General features: G+C 38.9%; 1 pseudogene; it reads left to right on the forward strand.

The window, feature by feature from the left end:
- The first annotated feature begins 3,917 nt into the window (after window positions 1–3,917).
- On the forward strand, window positions 3,918–6,820 carry LOC101958755 (chloride channel protein 2 pseudogene; annotated as a pseudogene).
- Window positions 6,821–10,331: the final 3,511 nt, after the last annotated feature.

Consider the following 10,331-nt stretch of genomic DNA (forward strand, 5'->3'; position numbering starts at 1 on the left):
GCATATAATCTTTCCAAGCTCTTCTTCCTTGTATAATCTCCTTGATACCAATGACAGCATTTAGAGTCCTCTTTCATTATTATTTCAAAATAATTTTCTTATATTAGCTTAATAATTATTTACATTAATTCTCCACTCTTTAAATTTATTTCATGATTTCTGTTCTGTGAATGGACCCAGACCAATACAATCTGTTCAGATATTTTTAGTGGAGTAGTATTATCTAATTTGTTTCTCTATCCCAAGGATGTCCTAGAGGTTAAGACTAAAGATTTGATTAGATTCCAGTTAAATGTTTTGGCTAAAATAATTTATAAATGATGTGGTATACTTAGCATTTGTCATCTAACAACACAGTCATACAACATTGAACTGCATCTGTATTTGTAGTGCTTATTTATATCACTTGATTAAGGTAATTATATCCTGATCTTCTAGTATTAACACACATTTTCACTTGATAATTGAAAGAATCCAAGAATTAATATGTTGTTATCATGTGAATATCCTATTCTCTTACAATATTTTACTAATAATTTTAGCTTCCTTTGATGATCATTACCTAAGTCAATTATTTCATTTGAGTGATGATTTTCTAAATCTATTTTATTTTGTTTAATAATTAGCTCTTCTGTGGAAAGAATTATTTATCACTTGGTGGTGAATTTTTGTTACTTTTAAAAAGGCACAATGAATACATTTTCCCTTTCCCAATTTCGGAGTAATGAATTAATAAGCTACTTAATATTGATGGGAACATTCCTCTTTTCTCTCTCTCTCTCTCTCTCTCTCTCTCTCTCTCTCTCTCTCTCTCTCTCTCTCTCGCTCTCTCTCTCTTTCTCTCTCTCTCCCTCTCTCCCAGTACATAACCATAATTTTAATTTAGTGTTATAGTGTGTGGGGTTGGGGAGATACTGGGATTGAACCTAGAGGAACTCTACCACCAAGTTCAGCTTTTATTTATTTTTTATTGTAACACATGTTCTTCTTTAGTTGGTGAGGGTGTCTGTGAACTTGTGATTCTCTGTCCCAGCCTCCTATAATTGAAAGCATGTGCCACCATTCCTGGCCTAATTCAGTGTTTTAAAGTCAATCATAATTATTATTCTTTCTGATGCTCATATTTTCTGAAATGTGACCTGGCAGAGTCCTTTCAAGGCAGCTACTTTTTTCCTTTTTGCATGAACCCTTTAGTCTTTGAACATTTTCATGTTTATTGCTGTCATGAAAATTTTTTAGACTCTGTAATAAGCCATTGTTCCAAGCTTTCTTCTTTTTAGTGAGAAATGATATTTAGAAACAAATAAATCTGCTAGATGCTAAATGAGTTCATTGCTCATGGAGTACCATTGTTAGAGCTTTTAGATGATTTTAAAATAGATGAGTTCATGTTGCACTTTCCAATTTGCATTGAACCTAATATTAGAATTTTATCTTAATTTACTAAATTCACATTGAATGATTTTACTGCTAAATAAAAATATTTGTGACAGGGTAACTTATAAACAACAGAAACTTGTTTCTCCTGGTTCTGGAGTCTGTGAAGACAAATTCAAGGCACCAGCAGGTTTGATGTTTCCTGAGGGCTGCTTCCATCTTCCAAGATGGCAGCATATTGTTGCGTCCTCCAATGGGGATAAATGCTACTTCCTCACATGGCACAAGGGACAGAAGGGAAAAAGCATGAAAGTCTGTGCAAAACCTCTCTCATAAAGGTCTTAATCCCATTCATGAGCAAGGAGCCCTTATAACCCAATCACCTCCTAAACATCACACCTTTTAATTTTGCTGCATGAGTTACTAAATTTCAAGATGAAATTTGGAGGGGAAATAAACATCCAAATCATAGCATGTCTTAACACATGCATATATTGTATAAATAGATGTTATTTAATATATTAGTTGTTTGTTTTGCATTACAAGTTACTTCAAACTTTAAAACTTAGCAGCTTTAAAGAACAAAAACTTATGGATTTGTTTCTGTATATAAGATAAAGCATTGGACTGTTGGGAAAAAGAAGTGGGGGAATCTAATGAAAATAGAGGAGAGATTAGTGGAGTAGAAGAAGGAGATTAAATGGGGGAGAGGAGGGATGAGAAAAAGGAGGAAAGGTGGAATGTAACTAACATAAATATATATTAATATACTATAGTGAATTTCACCTTTATGTGTATTTATAATTCACTCATTAAAAATATATGGAAGACCAGTAGAGGACAGGGAACAGGGGAAAGGAGGAGGGGAGAGACAGGAGAAATTCTGGGGACTGAATTGGAGTAAATTGTATTCTATGCTTGTATAATTCTGACAAAATGAACTCCTTATGAAGCATAAGTATAATGCACTAATTAATCTTTTGAAAAGTATAAATATTTATGTCTCATAGTTTCTGTGCATCAGAAATTTGGGAGCAGACTGACTGGGTATTTGTGGCTTAGAATCTCTTGTGAGATAGCAGTCAGGTTGTTGTCCAGGGCTGGAGTCTTCTGAACGCATGACTAAGGCTAGAGTATATATTCCATAGATGGCTCTCAAATAAGGCTATTGGCAGAGGCTTCAGTTCTTTGCCATGTTGATCTCTCCATAATTATTCTTAACTGTCTTTGTAGAGTGTCCATAGAGGGTAGTCCTAGAGAAAGCAATGAACAAGCCACAATAGCATATAAGGCCTAATTTCAGAAGTGGCACATGACAACATCTGCCATATTCTATTCATTAAAAGCATCTCAATGAATCCAGCCACAGTTACAGAAAAGGTGGCACAAAGGACAGCAAGGCAAAAGCATGAAAGCCTGTGTAAAACCTCTGTCATAAAGGTCATAATCCCTTTCATGAGCAAGGAGCCCCTATTACCTAATATACTTCTTGGAGAAAGGAGTATTGAAGTACATATGGATATGTTTTAAAACAACACATTTGTTTATGTCTTTAGTTTACATCATACATGAAATATTTTCAAATATATCATATCACTAAAAAGAACAATAATGAAGTTTAAAATTCATTTCCAGAATTTTAAAATTTTAGAATATACCCTATGAAAGACATACAGTCAGAGTATTGTTTTCAAAAGACACTTAAAGTAATTATTTTCTCTATATGGTTATGTTAGCAATTTGATAAATGGTTAAGTTCCTTTAGTCATTTATTTTTGGCGGTTTTGTACGTTTATTATTTTTGTATAATATTTTCTTTGATTAAATAAAACACATGGCATAATTCAGATAGCAAAACTATTTTAAAATTATGCAGAATAGTGTCTCACTTTCAAAGTCTTAGCTGATTCACACAATTTACTATTCTTTTCAACTTGTTTCTACAGAGAATCATTTATTTTTTTTATTTAATCTTCATATTTTTTCAAAATAAGTCCTAAAAGCTAGTAAATAGTTTTAGTCTGATCTCATTCATATATATAGAAATATACATGCTATATAGTTATTATATTAAGTTGTATAATACATTCATTATATACTTTATATGTGTAATGTATAAATTATTGTATTATTATAGCATATAATATGCATTATATTATGCAATGTGTGTATTGTGTCATAATTATTGCCGGTGGCTTTGAGCAGAAATACTCCATGTATATGTCCTTAATATGATGTAGTCTAAGAAAATACTGGAAATAAATTTTAAACATCCTTCATTATTTTTTATATTTATATGATCAATCTGAAACTCACACACACATTCACTCTTAGCTTTATAAAATCCACATGGTTACTAATTCATTCACATAGGAACAAGAAGAGCAAATAGTGCCTGCGGCGCCAGCCTGGGACCTGCCACACTCTGCACTTGGCCGCTCGGGCTGCGGGGACCGGACGTGTGCCTGCTTGGGCTTTGCGGGCTGGGAGCAGAGACCAGGCTGGAGCCAGGGAGCAGAGACCAGGCTGGAGCCCGAGCAGCAGAGGGAAGCCAGAGGGCAGTACACGGAGATGGCGGACTCGGCGGCCATGGCGGCCGAGGAGGGGATGGAGCCACGAGAGCTGCAGTAGGAGCAGACCCTGATGTATGGCCGGTATACTCAGGAACTCGGGCCTTTGCCAAAGAGGAAGCTGCTCGGATTCCCTGGGAGGCCCTGAGCCCTGGAAGGGGCCCCCTTCCCCTCGGGCTCCCCCAGAGCTCTTGGAATATGGACAGAGACAATGTGTCAGATGCCGCATCTGTTCAGTATGCTGCCACAAGGTCCTAGTATCCAGGGTTGGTGAAGACTGGATCTTTCTGGTCCTCCTGGGGCTCCTCATGGCACTAGTCAGCTGGGCCATGGATTATGCCATTGCTGTTTGTCCACAGGCCCAGCAGTGGATGTCCTGGGGCTTAAACACCAGCATCTTACTCCAGTACCTGGCCTGGGTTACCTACCCTTGTCGTTCTTATCAGTTTCTCAGCTGGATTCACACAGATCCTAGCCCCTCAGGCTGTTGGGTCTGGCATCCCGGAGATTAAGACCATCTTGTGAGGAGTGGTGCTGAAAGAATACCTCACTCTCAAGACCTTTGTGGCTAAGGTCATTGGGCTGACCTGTGCCTTGGGCAGTGGAATGCCCCTTGGCAAAGAGGGCCCTTTTGTGCATATTGAGAGCATGTGTGCTGCCCTTCTCAGCAAGTTCCTTTCTCTCTTTGGGGGTATCTACGAGAATGAATCTTGGAACACGGAGATGCTGGCTGCTGCCTCTGCTGTGGGTGTGGGCTTCTGCTTTGCAGCACCTATTGGAGGTGTCCTGTTCAGTATTGAGTTCACCTCCACCTTCTTCGCTGTGCGAAACTACTGGTGGGGCTTTTTTGCTGCAACCTTCAGTGCCTTCATCTTCCGGGTCTTGGCAGTCTGGAACCATGATGAATAGACCATTACTGCTCTCTTCAAAACCCGGTTCCGGCTCGGCTTTCCCTTTGACCTGCAGGAGTTGCCAGCCATTGCTGTCATTGGCATTGCTAGTGGCTTTGGGGGAGCCCTCTTTGTCTACCTGAACCAGAAGATTGTCCAGGTGATGCGGAAACAGAAACCATCAATCGCTTCCTCATGAGGAAACGCCTGCTCTTCCCGGCTCTGGTGACCCTGCTCATCTCTACTCTGACTTTCCTCCCTGGCTTTGGGCAGTTCATGGATGGACAGCTTTCACAGAAGGAGACATTGGTCACCTTGTTTGACAACAGGACATGGGTCCACCAGGGCCTAGTAGAAGAGCTAGAGCCATCCAGCACCTCACAGGCCTGGAGCCCACCCCATGCCAATGTCCTCCTCACCCTGGTCATCTTCATTCTGATGAAGTTCTGGATGTCTGCACTGGCCACAACGATCCCTGTGCCTTGCGGGGCCTTCATGCCTGTCTTTGTAATCGGAGCAGCATTTGGAGGTCTGGTGGGTGAAAGCATGGCTGCCTGGTTCCCAGATGGGATTCACACAGACAGCAGTACCTACCGAATTGTGCCTGGGGCTATGCAGTGGTTGGGGCAGCTGCACTGACAGGAGCAGTGACACACACACAGTATCTACAGCCGTGATTGTGTTCGAGCTCACGGGGCAGATCGCCCATATCCTGCCTGTCATGATTGCCCTCATCCTGGCCAATGCTGTTGCCCAGAGCCTACAGCCCTCACTCTATGACAGCATCATCAGGATCAAGACACTGCCCTACCTGCCTGATCTGGGCTGGGGCTGCCACCAGTATGGAGGACAGGAGTCCATGATCCTGCTGGGGTCCATTGAGCGCTCACAGGTGGTGGCCCTACTGGCAGGTCAACTGAGCCCCACCCACCGGCGACAGTACATGCAGGAGCATCGAAAGGCCCAGACATCTCCACCCTCTGATCAGGGGAGTCCTCCTAGCCCAGGGACATCTGTCCACTTCCAGGCTTCCCTGTCTCCCATGGGGAGACTCACAAGCCCCTGAAGCCTGCTTTAAAGAAGGGACCCAGCAATGCCACCAACCTCAGGAAGAGTCTACAGGCAATGTGAAGTCAGCAGGCATTGCCCTCAGGAGACTTTTCTGTGGCAGTCCACCTCCTGAGGCAGCTTCAGAGAGTGACTCAGACCTGGAAGGCGAGATGAGCCCTGAGGAGATTCTGGATTGGGAAGAACAACAACTAGATGAATCTGTCAACTTCAGTGACTGCAAAATTGATCCTGCCCCCTTCCAGCTGGTGGAGTGCACCTCTTTGCACAAGACCCATACAATCTTCTCACTACTGGGAGTGGACCATGCTTATGTTGCCAGTATTGGCAGACTCATTGGAATTGTTACCCTAAAGGAGCTTTGGAAGGCCATCAAGGGCTCTGTTACAGCACAGGGTGTGAAAGTCTGACCACCCATTGCCAGCTTCTGAGACAGTGCCACCAGCAGCAGTGACACAGAGACCACTGAAGTGCATGCACTCTGGGGGCCCCCCTCCCACCACGGCCTTCCCCGGGAAGGCAGCCCTTCTGACAGCAATGACAAGTGCCACTGAACCCTTCTGTGGGTGGCCCAGGATGGTGGTAGCCATATCCCTTCTGCCTTGGGAAAGCAGGAGGCAGATGGAGCTCCAGTTTCCTGTCCAGACCTGGGATGCTAGCTTCTCCCAGTCTATCCTACCTGGAATCCCACCCAGCACCCACCTGCAGAAAGATTTCCAAGTGCAGGAAGATTGGCACCACCCTGGCAGGATGGGTCACTTGACCCCTGCTCCCCTTTGAAGGAAAAAAAAGGTAGAAATAAGATGGGTTTATACTGGAACCTCCAATGACCAGATGTATAGAGATATTTACAAAGATTTTTATATTAATTTAATAAAATAAATTCTTAAATAAAACAAAATAAACACTTAATGAGCCACTTAAAAAAAAGAAGAGGAAATAGTCCTTTGGCATTCAATGACATGGTTAGATTCTTCAGATTGTCAGCAATGATGAGCAGCATACTGTTTCAGAAGGTGTCCGGCCAAATTAACTGTACCTTAGAGACACTGGACATGGTAGCAGCCCAAATGGTACTATGTTCCCTTCACAGAGTTAAGGTTGATGAACCAAAAACAATTGCCTTTGACAATGAACTCTATGCCCACTGTATTAAAAACTATAAGACAGGCAAATAGTACATTTCATTCTACATTCTCTAAGTCTAAAGTTAAAATCATGTTTTCTACAGAATTTTTTCTATGCAAACTTTTTTAATACTATAGAATTGGTAAAGAAATTGCAGAATGTGTGGTAGTAGTGTGATTTTTATAGCAGGTCAGTAATGGAAGGGGAAAAAAAGAACTACACATCAAGTTGAGAAATTGGAATTCTGGTTATTTTTTGGGGGATTGATAATTTCAAAACAATTTCTTCAGGTAGTTTTGAAAAGGGAGCATTAACATGGCATGATAATTTTCTCATGATCTTAGGATTGATTCTTCATACTATAGAGAAACAGCAAAGTGTGTGTGTGTGTGTGTGTGTGTGTGTGTGTGTATGTGTGTGTGTGTGTGTGTAACATATATGACATAATTGTTTAGGGAAAATGGCAGTGAATTACAAAATAGGAACACATGAACCTGTTTGTATTCCAGCAGACTTATAGTGTTTCAATAAATCAATACGTAAATCCATGGCTGAAGGAGATTGGGATTTTAGCCTATTTTGAATTACTAAGTGTGACAAACAAGACTAAAAGGATTGAGCATCTGAGAATACTCCTTGTTATTAGTAAATAGATTCATTGGTTATGTTTCTTCTTTTTTTCCTGCCTTTCTTCACTTTTTTCCTTTTTTCTCATTTATTGATTAATTCATTTGTTCATTCCTTTTTTTCCATTCCTTCTTAATTTGTTAATTCATTCAATTACCTATTCATCTGTTCATTTACTTGTGAATTCTTTCTTCCATGTAAATAATATCTTTAGCTTGGACCTCTATGATAGCAAATAGCAACTCAACTGATATCCATAATCCATTCTCCTCACAATATTCAATGACCATTAGAAAGACTAAATTACATGACTTCTCTCTTCTATTTAATACCTTTACAAACAACAATTACTTACTTAATCTGACCCCTTCTTCTCTCTCCAATTTCATCTCCTTCTTTGAACACTTCAGTGCATTGCTCTAGCTATATATACATAAACACCAAGTTCCTTCTATCTTAAAATTAGCAGTTTTTTTCTTTCTAATGAACATGGTATTCCTCAAATATTAGCATAAATCACTGCTATCATTTCTAGCATTTCTTAAAAGCATCTCAGGGATGCCTTTCTGATTACTCAATTTCAAATTGCCTCCCTTCCCTTTCTGTCATATCACGAGGTCTCCTCCATATTTATTGCTTTTTGAAAGTGTTTGTGTATATCCTCAAACAGAATATAAGCTATGTGAACACAAATAATTATTATAAATAATTATTGTAAATTTTAGGGCATTCTGCTTATCCATAGGAAGAAGGTATAAATAAAACTTTTATAAGCAACTCTGTTTTAATAAAGAGACACACATTCAAACAAATAAGTAATTAACACATAACATTGATGATGAAATAGAAAAGCAGCTTTTCTGTCCCAGTTGACAGCAAGCATCAACTCCTAGCACTGCGAATAAGCTATTTAGAACATCCAGTGGAGTCAAGCCTTGGGAGAACTACAACTTCAAGTTGACAACTACCTCAACTTCAGGATAAATCCCACATGAGAATTTCCTAGCCAAACCCTTGCCAAATCCCTGATACAAAAAAGTCACAACAAAATAAAATGGTTGGTGTAAGCAGCAGGAGTTTTTCCATAGTTTGTTAAGTAGCAATAATAATCAGAATCTAGGTATGAAATAAACTGATAGAAGGTTGATGTTTTCCTGTCTTTCAATATCACTCTTTGCAAGGCCAGGTGAGCAGAATAAGTAAAACAGAAATAAAAATGATAAAAGATAGTAGATATGTTGGGTTGTGGCTCAGTGGTAGAGCACTTGCCTAGCATGTGTGGGGTACTGAGTTCGAGCCTCCGCACCACATAAAAATAAATAAATAAAATAAAGGTGTTGTGTCCAAAAAAAGATAATTAATGGGATCTTCAAGTACCCCCTCTCCTATTGCTTGGATGAAGTATCTCTATAGAAGGTGGATACACACATCAGCCAAAAGTGTGGTCCAGGGCACCACAAAAATAAACAAATAAATAAATAAACAAACAAACAAACAAATAAATAAATAAATAAAAGTATTGTGTTCCTCTATAGCTAAAAATATTAAAGAGTACACTAGGAAGAAGCTAGATCATCTTGTATAGGTGTGGATGCCACAGAACATCATTTCTGCTGCATCCAAATTTTAAGTTCATAAACCATATCTAAAATTAAATATTTCAAAAGAGGGAGAATAATGTGTCTTTAAGTGTGAGGAGTGTCAAAGATTGTGGACATATTTCAACATTGCCATGAGTTGTATTCATAATTGTGCTTCATCTGAAATGTGGGCGTTTTTCATTTTTCTGTCTGTTTAACAACAAAACCATGTCCTACAGAAGCCCTTTGACATCTGCCAATTTCTCATTTGATGTTTTTGCTGCCCTGAACCAATAATAATGGTTATCACTTGAGTTAAGTTAGCCGGTATAAAAACCAGACTAAATTAGAAGAATGGTGACAATAATGGCTCATTTATTTTTATTTTGGTTTGCTTTTATTTTACTACCAAACAGCTAACAAGAAAATAATATATATATATATATATATATATATATATATATATATATATACACACACACACACACATATACACATACATATATGTATAAGCATATATATATGTATAGATAGATGGATAGATACACAAAATGATTAGAAGCACTTCCCTAGCATGTTCTGAGTTCTTTCCAGATGTATACCTAACTTTGCTATTTCATGCAGCCTGAATTTTATACCCATAGAGATCATATTAGCCTGCAGGTGTTAAAATTTAAAAGAGAAAGGGAAATTTCTTGCTGTGGTCAACTATGTAATTCCTTGTTTATATATATATAAACTGCAACATTGGCCTGAAGAAAAGTCTGGTTATGACATATCAAAATGTGTGTGTCCTCTAGTTGTCAAAGAAGCTAAAAGTAGCTAAAGTTTATCAAGAATGTTCAGGAGTAAATTTGATAGTTTATAGCACTTTTATCTGACTTGTGTTTTGTTCCAGTTAAAATATTTAGATTTTAGCTACCCTGAAAAATATTCCATTCCAAAAACTGAGCTGAAGTGTCACACTTGTATGACTTTTCTAAACTGTCCATTGTGCAAGTAATTCCTTACTTGTTCCTCATGACAATTTTAAATATCACATAAGCTATACTTATAATCTCTTATTTTTATTTAGACTCTTTTAAAAGATT

Source organism: Ictidomys tridecemlineatus, chromosome X (genome assembly GCF_052094955.1).
Source record: "Ictidomys tridecemlineatus isolate mIctTri1 chromosome X, mIctTri1.hap1, whole genome shotgun sequence".
NCBI lineage: Eukaryota > Metazoa > Chordata > Mammalia > Rodentia > Sciuridae > Ictidomys > Ictidomys tridecemlineatus.